General features: G+C 46.1%; 1 protein-coding gene and 3 non-coding genes across 7 annotated transcripts in view; 2 read left to right on the top strand and 2 right to left on the bottom strand.

Moving 5' to 3' along the window:
- Slc28a2 (solute carrier family 28 member 2) overlaps positions 1 to 11,882 on the bottom strand; it is a 62,868-nt gene extending 50,986 nt beyond the window's left edge. Inside the window, exons 1-2 of one of the 4 annotated variants that reach the window (XM_063284461.1) lie at positions 11,804 to 11,882; positions 11,573 to 11,680 (exon numbers count right to left, since the gene is read on the bottom strand). The gene's annotated coding sequence lies outside the window, so the exon portion shown is untranslated. Of the gene's footprint in view, positions 1 to 11,572 lie in introns of all 4 variants that reach the window. The other 3 variants (XM_063284459.1, XM_063284462.1, XM_039105769.2) reach the window with 3 other exon arrangements.
- Positions 11,394 to 11,465, bottom strand: Trnah-gug9 (transfer RNA histidine (anticodon GUG) 9). The gene has a single exon. It is a non-coding gene; the product is annotated as a tRNA-His (tRNA).
- Positions 11,883 to 12,009: 127 nt separating the features above from the next.
- Positions 12,010 to 12,081, top strand: Trnah-gug8 (transfer RNA histidine (anticodon GUG) 8). The gene has a single exon. It is a non-coding gene; the product is annotated as a tRNA-His (tRNA).
- Positions 12,082 to 13,515: 1,434 nt separating this feature from the next.
- Positions 13,516 to 13,587, top strand: Trnah-gug7 (transfer RNA histidine (anticodon GUG) 7). The gene has a single exon. It is a non-coding gene; the product is annotated as a tRNA-His (tRNA).
- Positions 13,588 to 16,331: the final 2,744 nt, after the last annotated feature.

Raw genomic sequence — 16,331 nt, 5'->3', positions numbered from 1 at the left:
TTCCTCTGAGGAAGGAAGTGCTTTGTTTGCAGCACAGTCCTACAGAGGCCTTCCAGGGAGCTGCTCCTCCCAAGGGATGAGTCTGGGGTTCATTTTCTTATCCAAATTGGACCTCTCTGTAACTGATAAGGCTCACAGAGCTAACACTGCACATTTCACAAGGCAAACAGCTATTCATAGACATAGCTTATGTCTTCTGCATTCTAGAAGTTATATAATAGATGAAGTATTAGTGGGACATTTTAATTTAATTAAAACAAATTTACTGACAATCGCTTTTAGACTTATTCAGTCTTTCTGTCACAATTATAAATTTCATACTTTTAAAAGAACATCTATTTATTCCTTACTAGTTATGAAGTCAAATGTTACATTTTCTTCATTTGACCCAATCAGACTTTTAAAAATAAGCTTTCTAATTCCTCCCATTTCAAATTTCTTTCGGCAGCAGGTCCTAGTCCTACATGTATTGTCATTGTTACAGTTTTTTCTTCAGAACACCACAGAGTGCAGAAGGACATACTGCACTGCACAGTCCTTCTAGACTACAGACATACACTGTCGGTATCACACTGCTGGAAAACACTCCATGTCCTGTCGTGCTGGTGGTGCCTGTCTGGAAGCTGGAGCCTGAGTTGCTGCCCTGGGACATTGTGGGACCAGCCCAGAGCTCTGAGGCTCCCTTAGATTAAACTCTCATTGGAGCACTAACTAGGTTCAAGAGAACCTGGCAAAGGTCAAAGTGTCTCATTCATGTTCTGTCTTGCTGAACCTTCCCAAAGTAACCATCTCTATTCCTTCGAATCCCTATTTTTTTTTTATTAACTTGAGTGTTTCTTATTTACATTTCGAGTGTTATTCCCTTTCCCGGTTTCCAGGCAAACATCCCCCTAATCCCTCCCCCTCCCCTTCTTTATGGGTGTTCCCCTCCCCACCCTCCCTATTAACAAAGATGGAGCTTTGAGAGAGGAGGGCCTGTGCCCAACTGCAACAAGCAGAATCTTTCATACTCATCCGGATAACTGAGTCAACAGGTCCAAACAAACAGGTTGTAAACATGCTCTCTGGTACTTCTGAGACTTAGAGGGCACTGATTACAGATAAGGATTGAGCACACAGTGTTCCCAGTTCAGGCCAAGCATTCCTCAAACAGTCTTGTAACAAAGACCAGGCTAATTAATATTCCCACGAAACAACAGAGATCTGTGTGATGGGGGGAAGAGGTTGATAACAGCTCTTAAATCTCATCCGTGAGTCCATCCGTGAGTTCTGGGTTCTCCAGAACTTTTCAATTTGACAACTTGTTGACCCTACCACCAAACACTGGAACGCTGCCTGGGAGAAAGTCAGAATAGGATGCCTTGCCATGGTCTTCCATTGTTCGTAGCCCTACCTTACTCCAACCCTCATTTCACTGCAGGAAATCTGTTTCTGACAGTAAGTGAGTAAAAGCTTAGAGAGAAGTCTTGGCCGAGGCAGCGTATCCATTCAAAGGGAACAGCAGTGATAAATGGGAAACCAGGAGTGTTGAGAGGGTAAGTTCCCTCTGCCTTTGTCCATCTGTCCATCTGTCCATCCTCTGACTTCCTCTCTCCGGTTTGGTCATGATGAGTTTTCTCTGTGTTATGCAATGCTGGGAAGAACTGTCTAGGACCCTAGGCATCCCAGGCAAGGCCTGGAACACTCATCTTCACCTCCAGCCATCTCTGGCTTGACTAAAACTGCACTCCAGAAGTCAGTGCCCTTGCCGGAATAACTCCAGATCAGAAAGTAACTCTGTGGCTTCTGTCCTGGGTTGTGGGGCAGTTGAAATCTGTGATGGGGTAGCATATATCAGTCAAGATTATTTCTCCAACACCTCCACCTGTCTAGCTCCATAAATTTGTAAAATAGGGGAATTTGGAAGTCAGGCACTCTTTACTAGGACTGTAAAAATCACACCTTTGCTCTTAATCTAAGGGAAGGACCCTAAGCTGATGAGATTAGTGTCCTTCTGAGAGGACATACCAGACGGCGTGCTAACCCTGTTGTATGAGTGATATGTGACTTTTGTCAGTCTGTTTTGTCATATAAGGGTGAGGTGATGTGTGATATAGAACACTGTGCAAGCCAGGGTCAGAGCTGATCAGCAGAAACCGAGTCACCTGGAACCTTGCACTTTGCCTTCCAACCTCAAGAAACTACCAAAAAGCAAATACCTGTGGTTCAAAGCACTGAGTGGAGAAAGATCTGTCCTGCCCCGTACAGCAGCTCCTCTTGACCTCTTTAGCCCTTCCCCACCTGTAAGCTGCTGAGTGAAATATTCAGCCACCCATAAAAACAAAGTGATAAAACATAAATAAGTTAAGGACCATGCCTTGCCATGGTCTTCCATTGTTCGTAGCCCTACCTTACTCCAACCCTCATTTCACTGCAGGAAATCTGTTTCTGACAGAGTAAGCGAGTAAAAGCTTGGAGAGGAGTTTTGGCTGAGGCAGCATATGCATTCAAAGGGAACAAAACACCTGTGGTGTTTTGCTGCCACAGCCTGAGCAGAGGCAGACACCTGCCTCTTGTTTAATGCCCTAACATCCATGCTGGCTGCAAGTACACCTCAGTGGTAGAGCACTTGGGTAGCATGTCTGAGACCCTGCTTCAGACCTCCAGCACCACGAATAAATAAAACAATTATTTTTAAAATGACATTTAGAGACTCAAACTAAGAATTTAAAGGACAACAGCAGTCCAGTCATTGTTGTGCATGTCTGAAGCCCTAACAACTTGGTAGGTCAAGGCAGCATGGGTTTCTCCAAGTTTGACACCAGCCAGGTGAGTTTCCGGCTACCCTGTATGACTGTGGTCCTGGTCAGACAGAGATCCTGCCTTCCTATAGACAGAAAGTTAGTTAGATAGAAAGAAAAATAGATTATAGATAGATAGACAAATAAGCAGATAGGTAGGTAGATTGATGGATGAATGAATGAATGAATGAATGAATGAATCTAAGAGACAAGAGCACACTTACTTCCCACCACCCAGGGAACAGAAAGACCATAATCAAGATGGTGGCTTTCCCAAGGTGAGGCCCATCCCTTGCTCTTGAGATGGACTCCTATGATTTCTCCACTACCACATGACCTGTGATAGTGGGGACCTGTATCCATGCTTTCCCCTCTAAATAAAAAACTAAGTACCAGAAATAACGGTGTGAAGTGTGACTGCACAAGGGTACAGCATAACGCAGACACTGCACTGTGGCCTGGCAGGAAGAATCCTTGGGAATTTGCGATGAAGCTTGACGCTCTTTCCTTTCACCCTAATCACCTCTTTACCCCAAATTACTCTGCTTCTGTTTGGTTTGCCACTGGGGTTGCCGTGTTGTTTCTTGCTTTGTACACAGGAGCACATCTCTTGCCTGTGCAAAGCTTGGCTTCCCCTCAGGTAAAAGCCCTTTCAGCTTAGGCAGGAGTCTTCTAATCTCTGGAGATGCCTGCCCATAACCAACAACAATGTCTTTGTCCCACAGCTCTCTAGACACTTGTGACTTATAGAAGTTCTGTCTAAGCCAGCCTCCATGGGCTCAAAGGTACCAGTAGAGCTCCTGTTATTTATTCTTTCCACAAAGTTTATTTTTTTTTGTTCTTGCTATTGTTATTATTAATGATGGTCACCATCATTACCATCATCACCATCGTCACCATCATCACCATTATCACCGTCATCACCACCATCATCATGTGTGTGTGTGTGTGTGTGTGTGTGTGTGTGTGTGTGTGTGCATGGTATCTGAGGTGGGGTACATGCCATAGTACCCATCTGGAGGTCAGAGGATAACTTTCTGTAGTTGGTCTGTTCTCTTTCCACCTTACATGGGTTCCAGGTATGTAACTCAGGTCACCGGTTGGTGGCAAACATTTTCTCCCACTAAGACATCTTGCCAGGACCCCTGTTAAGTATCTTTTATTCATATAAATGGAGCATTAGTCTCTTTTCTGATGCTGTGACAAAACACCATGACCAAGACAACTTACAGAAGACTTTATCTGAGCCTGTTGTTCAGAACCAGTAGGAGTGAATAGTGGCAGGAGGGCGTGGCAGTAGGAAGCAGGCATGGTGGGGAAAGGAGAAACCACATCCTCAGCATCACCATGGAGGTGAGAAGGCTTTACTCTCAAAGTCCCCAGTGATGCTCCTCCTTCTAGCAAGGAAGACAGCAGCTCCTAAACCTCTCCAAACAGAACCTCGGACTGGGAATCAAGAGTTCCACTGCCCGGGCCTAGGGGGCATTGTCTCCTAACCATGGTGCTGCATTGACAATCTTGGAAAAAATAGATTCTATTAATCAAAGGGGTTTACAAACTCCATGTATACCACAGAGCCCTGCCAACACCAGAGAACTTAGCCTATAATTACTTCCCGGTATGAAATGAGTTATGTTCCTCTAAAATTCAAAAGTTGAACTCCTAAAACTCATACTTCAAACCAGAGCCTCTGAGGAAGGCTCTAAAGAAATTAAAATGGAGCCAATTAGGACTAGTCTTATGTATTCCAACAGGAGCCCTTCTATGAGAATCCTACATCCAGAGATATAACAGGTTTGCACACACAGGAAGCCTGAGACAAAGCAGGAGGGCCACCATCTGCAAGCCCCAGCGCAAGGCCACTCCCATCTCCATTTGTAGCCTTCATAACTTCCCAAAGAGACACTCACTCCACTGCACTTACCTGTCTGGTAACTTTCTGATCTGTCATCCCAACACTTTAAAGGTGATGGCAGCAGGGTCACAAGCCTGAGGCAGCCTGACATTTGACAACATGACTGTTCCTTTCATGACTTGATTTAGGGCTTGAGCATCCAAAGAAATTAATTCACAACTCCCAGCAGGGTCTTCACTCATCTGATTGATTCCACAGCAGGGCAGGGTAGGAGATCCGACACACAGCTACCTGTCAATAGGCCTGTCAGAGGTAAGGGGAGTTGTTTGATGTTCTGCTGGTAACCCTGGCTTCTGAGTTCAGGAGAGTGATAGGCACCCTGCCCAGTAGGCAGCATTTCACAGCACTCCTCCCACTTTTCAGCTCTTCCGTTCTCCCCATCTCCCCTTCCAAGATGTCCCCTGAGCTCTGCAGGTATAACGATGTCCTGTCTGAGGCTGCTCATTAGGCCTTTTTTTCTCAATACCTTGACTAAGAAGTTCTGCACTGGCTGCTGCTTCCTATCTTCTCTGTAAGGTTATGAGTGGCAACAATCTATATCAATACTTAGAAGACAATTTGACATGACCATTTAGGGAAATAACAACATTTGGTTCTATCCTAGAGCCTGGGGCCTCCCAGCCATGGAATTTTGACCAAGATTACAATATAAGGCAAAAAAAGGGCCTCCTGGGGAGCAGCAGGCCTCAACCGAATCAGAAACTGGTTATTACTCTGTAATGCTTGTGCACCTCTTGACACCTCTTGCCTGGCAGGCTTGTGTTATGGTGGGGAAGGTGGATGACCAGGTAAGACCACTGATGACTTTTCTCCCTCAGTAGTCTGCACAGCACCCTCTGGCCCTATGTAAGAGGGCCAGCAGAGAGGAAGGCTCCAGGTAGATTTGTATCTTAGGGTTTCCATTGCTCTGATGAGACACCATAGCCAAAGCAACTCTTATAATAAAGGACAATATTTAATTGGGGCTGGCTTACTGATTCTGAGGTTCAGTTCATTCTCATCATGGAAGAAGCATGGCAGCATCCAGGCAGGCATGGTGCTGGGGGAGCTCAGAGTTCTACATCTTCTTCCAAAGGCAAACAGACAACTGGCTCACACATGGCTAGGAGGAGGGGCTCAAAGCTCACTCCCACAGTGACACACTTCCTCCAACAAAGCTGTACCTCCTAATAGTGTCACTCTCTGGGCCAAGCATATATAAACCACCACAGTTTGAGACTGATTTTTTCTATGTTCTGTAGCCAAAGTAACCACACACTTCAGCAACATGGTCTTAGCATGCAGTCTCACCATGGAGGCTAACCAAGGCCAATTCAGTAGCCAGGGTTGAAGACCTCTGGGGCATCTCTGATCAATAATGCCCATACTTAAATGCTTGAATTACCCTAGATGCCTAGAACAAATGAAACTCAAGACGGATGATCAAAATGTGAATGCTTCACTCCTTCTTTAAAAGGGGAACAAGAATACCCTTGGCAGGGAAGAGAGAGGCAAAGATTAAAACAGAGACTGAAGGAACTCCCATTCAGAGCCTGCCCCACATGTGGCCCATACATATACAGCCACCCAATTAGACAAGATGGATGAAGCAAAGAAGTGCAGACCGACAGGAGCCGGATGTAGATCGCTCCTGAGAGACACAGCCAGAATACAGCAAATACAGAGGCGAATGCCAGCAGCAAACCACTGAAGTGAGAATAGGACCCCCGTTGAAGGAATCAGAGAAAGAACTGGAAGAGCTTGAAGGGGCTTGAGACCCCATATGTACAACAATGCCAAGCAACCAGAGCTTCCAGGGACTAAGCCACTACCTAAAGACTATACATGGACTGACCCTGGACTCTGACCTCATAGGTAGCAATGAATATCCTAGTAAGAGCACCAGTGGAAGGGGAAGCCCTGGGTCCTGCTAAGACTGAACCCCCAGTGAACTAGACTATTGGGGGGAGGGCGGCAATGGGGGGAGGGTTGGGAGGGGAACACCCATAAGGAAGGGGAGGGGGATGTTTGACCAGAAACCAAAGAATTATTATTAAGTATTAAATAAATTTAAAAAAAATAATGCCCATACTTGGTAATTTTCATAGCATAACCCATGTAGTCTGAGATTCTTATTGTCTTCCCATGCGAGGCAATTCTCTTATAATTGTTTTTGAAGTCATTTTTTGCAATTAGCTTATTTAGTGGTTTTCCATTAGGCTTTTGCACATTCCCTTAGTGCTGGTTAACCTCCTAACTCTCCCCCTCTCATGAAAGCCTGCACCATCCTCACTTAATCCTTCAGTCCTCCTCATTTCCTCCCGTGTGCATTCTGCCAGCCCTCTAACTATATTTTAACTGGGTTGTGAGGTAGCAGGCTTCCATAGCTTAGCTACCCATCCCCTCCCCAGCACCCTGAAGCTTTGTAACCCATCTGTTTTCCACCTCTCTCATTTACCTATAATTTACCACCCTCTCTCTAATGTGCCCCCCAAATGCTTCTTTCCGGCTTCCACTGTGTTCCAAGTTAAACCCACAAAAGACTTGATGCTGGGGCCCACAAATTGGAGAGAGCATGTGTCTTTGTCCTTCCCTTACTCAGTACACATTCTTCCAGTTCTATCCATCTGCCTGCGTTTCATTATTTGGGTTTTCTTCAGAGCTGAGTAGTGCCCCTTTATGCATATGAGCCACACTTTTCTCAGCCATCCATTGATAGGCATCACAGTTGGTTCCTTTTCCTGGCTAGTATAAATAGAGCAGCACTAAACATGGATTTGCACGTATCTCTGTGGTAGGATGTGAAGCCCACTGGGTGTGTGCCCAGGCATGGTGTCACTGGGTCATGTGGCAGTCACCTCCAGGCTGATTTACAAACTGGCTGCACTATCTATACACACACACACACACACACACACACACACACACACACAACACACACACAACACACACACACACACACACACACACACACACAGTGTTTAGGAGCTCCTCTCTTGTCACATCACATCAGCAATTGTTGTCATTAGTGTTCCTGAGAGCTGCCTTTCTGACTGGAGAGACATGAAATCTTAGTGTAGTTTTACAACACTGACCTTTTTCTTACGCTGTGACAGAAAGTTTCTTCCAATTGTTCCCTTCTAGAATAATGTCTGGAAACCACTCCCTGCTATCTTCCGGACTCAGGAAAAAGTCTCAGGTCTTGGGACAGGAATCAAGTCCCACAGGAACTCCTTGAGCCCTCTTTCTTCTGAGGGCAGAAAGATCTAGAAACAAGAGGTCAGCTGACGCATGCATCTGTGCTAGTCATTTGACCTGCACATATGTCCAGTAACAAGTGCTGCTGGCAAGTCAACCACTCTGGACAAAAGCTTCGTCCACAGTTTTGTAGTCCTGCCGTACTCAGTATTTTCAGCGCAAAATGAGTCTTGTTTATGAATGGTGGAGGAGGGGAAAAAGACAATGGGGGGGGGGGGGGGGGACTTGAGTGTGGACTTTCCAGAGAAGCCCGAAGGATGCCTCAACTAAGTCAGTCAGATGTGTCTCCCAAATTAATTGACTCTCCTACAGGTTCCACTTCCCAAGTCAACCGCTTGGGATACAGCGCCTCCTGGTGGAAACCTAGGTCTGCTGCTGGAAAAAAGTAAGAGGTGATGGAAACCTGAAGAAATCCAACCAAAATGGAGGCTGCTGGAACCGAGATGGAGGCTGAAGGATGCTTAACACCACCTGTTTGTTTGCGGGTGCCAGGTTTGGAGCCAACTTGGGAAATGTCATGTCTGGTGACAGCATTTATAGAATAAAAAATAAACAATTAAAACAAACAAACAAAAACAGTTTTAAAAAGTGGGAACAGGGAAGGATTGGCCGCTGAGGGTGCTATTGGGTCATGGGACATCATCCTAGGCCAGGCTCTCTGGGGCTCTGGCTCTCAGCATTGCCAGCCCAGAAACCTCATCACCTGAGATAAGCAAAAGAAATGAATTCCACCAGCCATGCCCAGGAGTCTAAACGGTAAACCCACAGTAAGGTGCCCAAGCCAAGCCAACACTCAGCGCTTGTTCACAGCAGTGCTGGTTCTTCCCTGAGTTACATCTAATGGGCAGGCAAGTCACTATGTCAGACTGATGTGTCACCCTGAAATTAGAGCAAAGCAAACTGGCCAAAGACCTTAAAAGACGCTAGGTTGACCCATCTCAACCGTGACAATATTCCTGTCCCGAAGCCAGTTGTAGGCCAGAGCATCCTCCTGCACTCCAGACTCTCATGCACCGGGGTCATGCTACATTTCTGTAGCTTCCTTCCGGCCACAGATATGGGTGACCAGTGGGGTACCTCAGATGCCAGCTGTTTCTGAGGTGTGTTTTCTTGACTGTTTTACTGTGTTCATAGAGAATTGACACAGCAACAGAAAAGCCCAGTAAGGGAAAACTAGTTCTTCTGTCAACAGGATGAAATCTCAAACATGAATGGGGATCTAACATTTCCAGCTACCCAGAAGGTAATAGTTTGTCAATCACCTTGCCAAGGGACCAGCCCTAGGAAGGCCATAAACCATGCTACACAGACAGGGGAATAATAATCTCTTTAACAAAATGCGATACTTTGGCTTCCCAGAATTTCCGGCCCCACTACAATTCCTACAAGCTGCTATGAGACCCTACTGGGTCTTCCCACCTTAAGGAGTCCTGATTTTAAAAGGTTCAACTATTTCCTTTTGCTTTTTTCTTGGCTATTTCTTTGTTTCCAGAGCCTATAAATGCTTTTCCACCCTAGTACTTGGGCTTCCTTACTCTTTCTCTGATACACCACTCATCCTTGCTGGCTTTACTCAAATGGCTTTTCCCTTTGCCCCTTTCCTGTCACTCTCCTCCTCTGGGCTGCTAAGATTGACAAGTTGCCTGCCCTGGGGAAGTTTGCCTTTCTTTCTTCCTTTCTTTCTTTCTTTCTTTCTTTCTTTCTTTCTTTCTTAACTGTATAAAATTTGCACTTTGAATAAAGTTTGGCTTTGCTTCACTTTCAAACTTTTCCTGCCTTTGACTTAATTGACAGAGAAAATGGACCTATTCCTGCACCCCTAAATAATATCAGAGTGTCTACCCCTTCCTCCTTGGTCATCCAAGTCAAAGAGCAGCTGTGTTGACCAGGTCAGCTGTGCCTGGTTGGAAGCAGCCATCATGATTGAGCCAGTGCACAGTTGCTGTTCTCTCAAAGAAGGGATGGGTAGGGAGGGTCACTAGGCATTTCCTGAGATGCCAGCCACTCTTCCTGGCCATCTGCATGTCATTCTCATCCAACTGCATGTGACCTCAGGTCTCCAGAGACAATACAGTTTTCATGCTGGGAGAAGCTGACTGAAGGGGACTCTGTCTATGTGACTTTGGGAAAGTCTTGCTAGGTGAAGACTTTCTAATGTGGTCACTTTATGGTCACCTGCCAGTAACCCCTCACTCAGACTCTGTAAGTAAACCCAACAACCTTCTAGTTCCTGTGGGGACCTTTGGTTTGTTATGGAGACCTAACCTATTGTTGAGGGGGAGGTAGACATGGTTTATGTCTCCATGAGAAAGGAATGCTTGCAGCTCTCCCAAACCCCATTCATAGGAACAGCGCTAGCAAAGCCAGCCAAGGTACAACTGCCACAGGCCTGGTGACTGGGTTTGGTGACACTTATTTCCAAAATACACAACTGTTCCCACAAACCTGATGGGTTTTCACATTCACCTTCTGCATTTCGTTCAGAACACTTGTAAGGTACAAGCTGCCCTGTTATGTGGCTTTAAACTCACCAAATCTTGTAAAGTGCTGGGAGACCCAGGGAAATTACAGCATGCAAGGGTGGCTTTTGTCTTCTTTTGTTTGTTTGAGGGGTTGGGGGGGGGGCTGCAATGAAGTCTTAATTTTCTACCCTCTTCAGTAAGTAGTTCCTGATGGATTGTGGGTGAAAGGATCCAACCACATTACAAAGACCATTTTCCCAGGAAAGTTTCCTGACTTGCTTTGCCACCCCAGTGCCCCTGGGAGGAGCTGGAGAAACTCCTCCTTCTCTGGGTACTCTCCTGGACCACTCTGGGTTCCTTCCATCAGATGCTCAAGAGCCAGGTCAAAAAATTCACTTCCATCTGGCCTGATACCAAATAACAGACCCCCCCTTTGTGGAACTTGGGGTTGTTTAAAAACACACAAAACAACGTGGTAATTTGCTCTAATCTGTCGTAGACTGGGGACTCCAAGAAATCACCAGCACCCAGGAGACTGACTATCTTAGCATACCACAGCAATCACAAGAACCAGTCCCTTCCATAGAGTAATATCCTTCATTTGTCATATGATCTGAACCAAAAATAATTTGGTTTGTTTTCCTACCTACCCGACTCTAGCCCCTAGTTTTCGCATTGGTTCTATAATTCCTACGCCATCTGTGATGAAATCTTAAATCATGTGAGGTTTTTAAAGGACCAAAATATGATTTAACCGTTGAATTAGGAAAATCGAAAAGTACCTCGCAGAAATACCAACAAAAGAAAGGTACATAACCTGACACATGGTACCTTCAGTGGTAGACAACACAGTAAGATGTTTCTGAGAATTAACCACGCATTATAATGCCTTCATCACGGGCAACAGTGATTAAGTAGGAGAATTAACATGGCATCACAACGACCTCACCATTGCTTCACTACTAAAAAGGCGCCCTTGCCGTGCCATTGTTGCCACAATGCCGTGACTCGGATTCGAACCGAGGTTGCTGCGGCCACAACGCAGAGTACTAACCACTATACGATCACGGCGAGCTACCGGAACGCCACAGTGCAGTGTGTAGCCAGTGTGGCCCTTGAGACAGGCACGATCAATTTCCTGACATCCCTGGACTGTATTTCAAGGGCCCCGAGCTGACCTTAACAATGGGCCAATCTTCTCGAGTTTCCGCTTGGCTTGGGAACGCACCTCAAAAAAGACGGTCATGAAACTGCCTGGCAAGCCCAACGTAGTGGCGCCTGGGAACCTAAAACGCAGGACGTTAGAGGCCAGCCTGCCCGAATGAGACCCCGACTCAAAAAGAAAAAAAAAGAAAGAAGAAAGAAAGAAAGAAGAGAAATGAAAGGGGGAAAAAAGAGACCCAGTCTACCGCTGTTGTCACTGCTGCGGAGCGTAGGGCTTTCCGCCTGCGCGCGGGTCTAGCCAGGGAAAACAAAGCGCCTGCGCACACTCGTAAGTCCCGCCGTTGATGATAGGCGGAAACAAATGCCATCAACCCAGTGACGTCAAAGGGGAGGGGCATCCAATACAGAAGAGATCAAGTAAGAAGTCCTGACCTTAGGTTCCCGGTAGCTCGCCGTGATCGTATAGTGGTTAGTACTCTGCGTTGTGGCCGCAGCAACCTCGGTTCGAATCCGAGTCACGGCATTGTGGCAACAATGGCACGGCAAGGGACCTGTTTTGTTCCTCTATTCCATTTTAATACACAGCTAACATTCCAGAAAAATGGACCTCAAACAAGTGACAATTGTGAACAGGGTTTATACCAGCGTAGGCCAAATTAGACTGCGGGAGCTCAGAGGCTTCCAGTTTGTTATGGGGATGGTATTCGCATCCCAATACAGGGAATTGCATCAGCCAGAAAAGTGCAGCGAACATATGTGACTGTTTCCATAAAAATATGGTGTTTTTCTTAGTCTCCTATATATCTTTGACGTCACAGATTTCCATCAAAGCACTGGAGTAGACGCCGAAGTGATGGAACGAAGAGGCTCCGCAGAGGGAGCTTTTATGAGTAGAATGGGAATCTGTCAAACAGCAATTTAATGTACAAAAGGCTGAACACAGTCATGAAAAGGCACTGTCGCGATTCCTCTTCTAAGTGTTCTCCCAGGGTCATTTTTAAGACCTGCCCGCTCCCACAGCTCTAGGGCCTGACTTGGCTGACAACTAGCGTTCCTCTAGAACCTGTTGAGTGAATGGGCGCCCGTCGTTGGGGGCAGGAAACGACACTCTAAGCCACGTGAGCAGGAAAAGAAGGAGGATGCCCTGCAGTCTGGGCTGTGAAATGGGGGAAAATTTTAGTTGGTGTTTAGCGATTTCTCCGGTGGTTCTGCGGAAGAGGGTACTGGCCACTTTGAATTCACTTGTCGGAAACCACTGGCACACTCTTGGTTTAGGAAATATCACTGCCCCTCTATGGAAGCTGTCACAGGCTAGACGCCATGTGGGCGGGAGCGCTGAGGGACAAGAAGGAAACCGGACCGAGTCTCAATAGCCACCCAGTGGGGTCAGAAGTGGGCGCAAAGCCGAGCGGGAGTATCTTGGAGGGAGGATTTAGCCATCCAAGAGAGGGAGAGGCTGCTAGAGAGAGAGGTTGTGGGGGCGGAAAGCCGAAGCTGACAGGCATTCGAGTTCTCTCCATACAGCTAACTCAGTACAGAGGGCATCCGCACTCTACGCAAAGGTCCCTATGGGTCGCTGCTAGGGATGGCGGAGGATCTGCAGCCAGGAGACGCAATGGGGAACGCCCCTGCAGGCCCGAGAACTCTACAGAGTCCACTTCAAGGGTCCAGGCACCGGAAACCGGCTTCCCCAAGACAGTCACCTCGGGTCCCCGTGTACTCAGGAGGTCTCCGGCCAACCCCTAACACCTCTCGCAAGCGACTACTTTGCCCCAGACTAAGGAACCAAAGTGAAGCCTAGTTAGCTGCGAGAGTGCAATGCGCCTGCGCATCACACGCTATGCTAGGTTGGAGTCCCGCCCAACAGATGGGTCATTTAGTGACGCAGGAAGTAGGAAGGCCTATGAGTATTGAAGAGAATATTCAGAAGAGGAATATTACAGGTCCCTGGTAGCTCGCCGTGATCGTATAGTGGTTAGTACTCTGCGTTGTGGCCGCAGCAACCTCGGTTCGAATCCGAGTCACGGCATTGTGGCAACAATGGCACGGCAAGGGGTTCCTGTGTTTTTGGGGGTTCCATGCTAAAAATAAAATCCACTGTTTTTTCTTTCCCTTTGAAAATCGGGCTTTTCTAACGATCGCGGCATCTAAGAATTCTTTAACACTCTGAATACCGCTTCAGATCGAACAGTTTCTAATCCCTTCCTTCTGAAAAGCCGTTGTCTAAGCCATTCAACACGATCGAAACTGCGCCCCTGTGACCTTGTAGGATTTCCCGCACCTCCGCTTTTGTTTTTAAAAACCGCGTCGTTCGTTTGTAATTGCAGACTGCATGTGCCCAAGTCTAACCGAAAGGTTCCTTCTCCTTCTTCGTGTCATCCACCAATGCTTGCCATTTTCCAGTGCCACAATCTTGCCATGATAGTCATAGTGTAGCAAATACATATGTATCCACGCATGGGAAGGTACTCCTCTTCTTACATAAATACCGACACCTCCAACTCCCCCCAAAAATATGATGTGAGAATACGACATAGGTGACAGATTTGCCTAAGTGGGTAAGAGTACTCACACTGAGGGAATCTCCATCCATCTTGAGGCCTGTCTTCCTCGAATCCCCCACCACCTCCTGTCCCTCTCGCCCATCTAGTTTGAGTAAGGGACAATTTAGTGTGGTAAAAAGAAGAACGAACCAACCCATTAAGACCCGAATTGGAGACTAGAAGAGGAAATTGTCTCGGCAGTCTACTTGAAAGCCCCCCCACTGTCATCTCTTATTGACAAAAAAGATGTAACTGAAGTGAAGAAGCCACTAAAGTCAGAAGAAGAAAGAAAAAAAAAAAAAAAAAAAAAAAAAACGCAAGCAAGCAAGCGCATTGCAGGCAGGATTCACTGAGTCCTTTTTGTTGTGTGGTTTACCCTGGCTTTTGTTTTTGTAGCTTTCATTGTTTTAGGTTTTTGGTTTTGCTTTTAAGATCTTTTAAAAATATTTATTTTGTTTCACGTGCATTAGAATTTTGCTTACTTACATAGTGCATACCCAGAAAGGTCAAAAGAACTTGGCGGATACTCTAGAACTGAGTGCTAGGACTGAACCCAGACCCTTTGCAAGAGCCCCAAGATCTTCTAACTCCTAAGCCATCACTTCAGGAGCTCACTGCGAGTCTTCTGCCTCAGTCTTCCCAGTGCCCTGCACCACCATCTTGACCATGATTGTGCTCCAAACCCACACAGCTCCGCCTACATTTTTTGTTGTTGTTGTTGTTTGTTTGTTTGTTTGTTTTTGTGTTTTGGTTTTGTTTTTTATTTTGTTTTGTTTTTTTGAGGCAGAGTCTCATGTAGCTGAGTCTAGCCTTGAATTCATTTGGCTACCAAAGTTGCTGTGGGATTCAAAGTTGCCTCAGCCTCCCAAGTTCTGAGATTATGGACCTAGCTCCATCAATGAGTATTTGAAGAGGGGGGTTTTTGGCTTTTTGGCTTTCTGCATTCCTCCAGGATCTTGCTTTGGTCTATAGCTAGGCTAGCCTTAAGCTCAGTCCTCCAGCTTCTAGAGTAGTTGAGATTACAGATACACGGAAGAGGGTCTGGCTTCGGGGGATTTCTTATCGTCATTTAAAAGAATAGCAAGGTTTGCTTTGTGATTGCAAGACTTAGCTTTCTGGTATGTTCTCTCAGTAGACAACCACATTATTTTCATATTAAAGAGATAGTCTGTGGTTCTACAAAAAGAAAATGGAACCCTCCTGTTTTTCCAGTCACACAAAGTCCTTTCTCCCTTCCCTACCTCTCTTTGCTCCCTTCCTCTTTGCCTTTCCTTTTTCCCCCCAGCCTTCCAAGGGAAAAAAACAGTAAGAAAAGTGAAAGTCAGTGGTAAAAGCTTGGAGCTTCAGTGAACTCCTAAGACCTTCTCTGACGGCGTGAATTCATTTGCAGGCACCCTTGCTACTCATCTTCTGACACTTGACAGGAATATAAGTGCCAGACCTCCTGGTATTTTAGGAGATGACTGGAACTTGGAGTTTTGTGCAAGATATCCCATAATTTTAAACACTGATTTAACTTTTTAAAGAGTGAGTTGACCAAAACTATGTAGGCCAAACAGAAATGACTAGGAATGACCTGGGTTCGCTCCTTAGCACCCACTCAGTGGTTTGCAACCACCTGTAACAGGATCCAATCTCACACACAAGTGGCACACAGATGTGCCAGCAGGCAAAACACCCTTGTGTGTTTTTTTAAGTTGATACAAATGAAACTCAGTCTCAGTCTTTTTTTTTTTTTTTTTTTGGCAATAAACCTACTATTTACTTGTTTTTTTCTTGGATATTTTTAATTTACATTTCAAATGTTATCCCCTTTCCTGGTTTCCTATCCATAAACCCCCATCCCACCCCCTCTCCCCTTCTTCTATGAGGGTGTTCCCCACTCCCAACCACCCACCCCTTTCTGACTCCCCACCCTGACATCCCCTACACTGCAGGGTTGAGCCTTGGCAGGACCAAGGGCTTCTTCTCCTATTGTTGCCCAACAAGGTCATCCTCTGCTACATATGCAGCTGGAGACATAGGCTATCCATGTGTACTCTTTGGGTAGTGGTTTAGTCCCTGGGAGTTCTGGTTGATTGGTATTGTTGTTCTTATGGGGTTGCAAGCCTCTTCAGCTCTTTCAATCCTTTCTCTAACTCCTCCAATGGTGACCCCATTCTCAGTTCAATGGTTTGCTGCTAGCATTCACCTCTGTATTTGCCAGTCTCAGTCTTTTTTTTTTTTAAAG

This window comes from Rattus norvegicus, chromosome 3 (genome assembly GCF_036323735.1).
Source record: "Rattus norvegicus strain BN/NHsdMcwi chromosome 3, GRCr8, whole genome shotgun sequence".
Lineage (NCBI taxonomy): Eukaryota > Metazoa > Chordata > Mammalia > Rodentia > Muridae > Rattus > Rattus norvegicus.
This window is presented reverse-complemented; position numbering and strand designations above follow the sequence as displayed.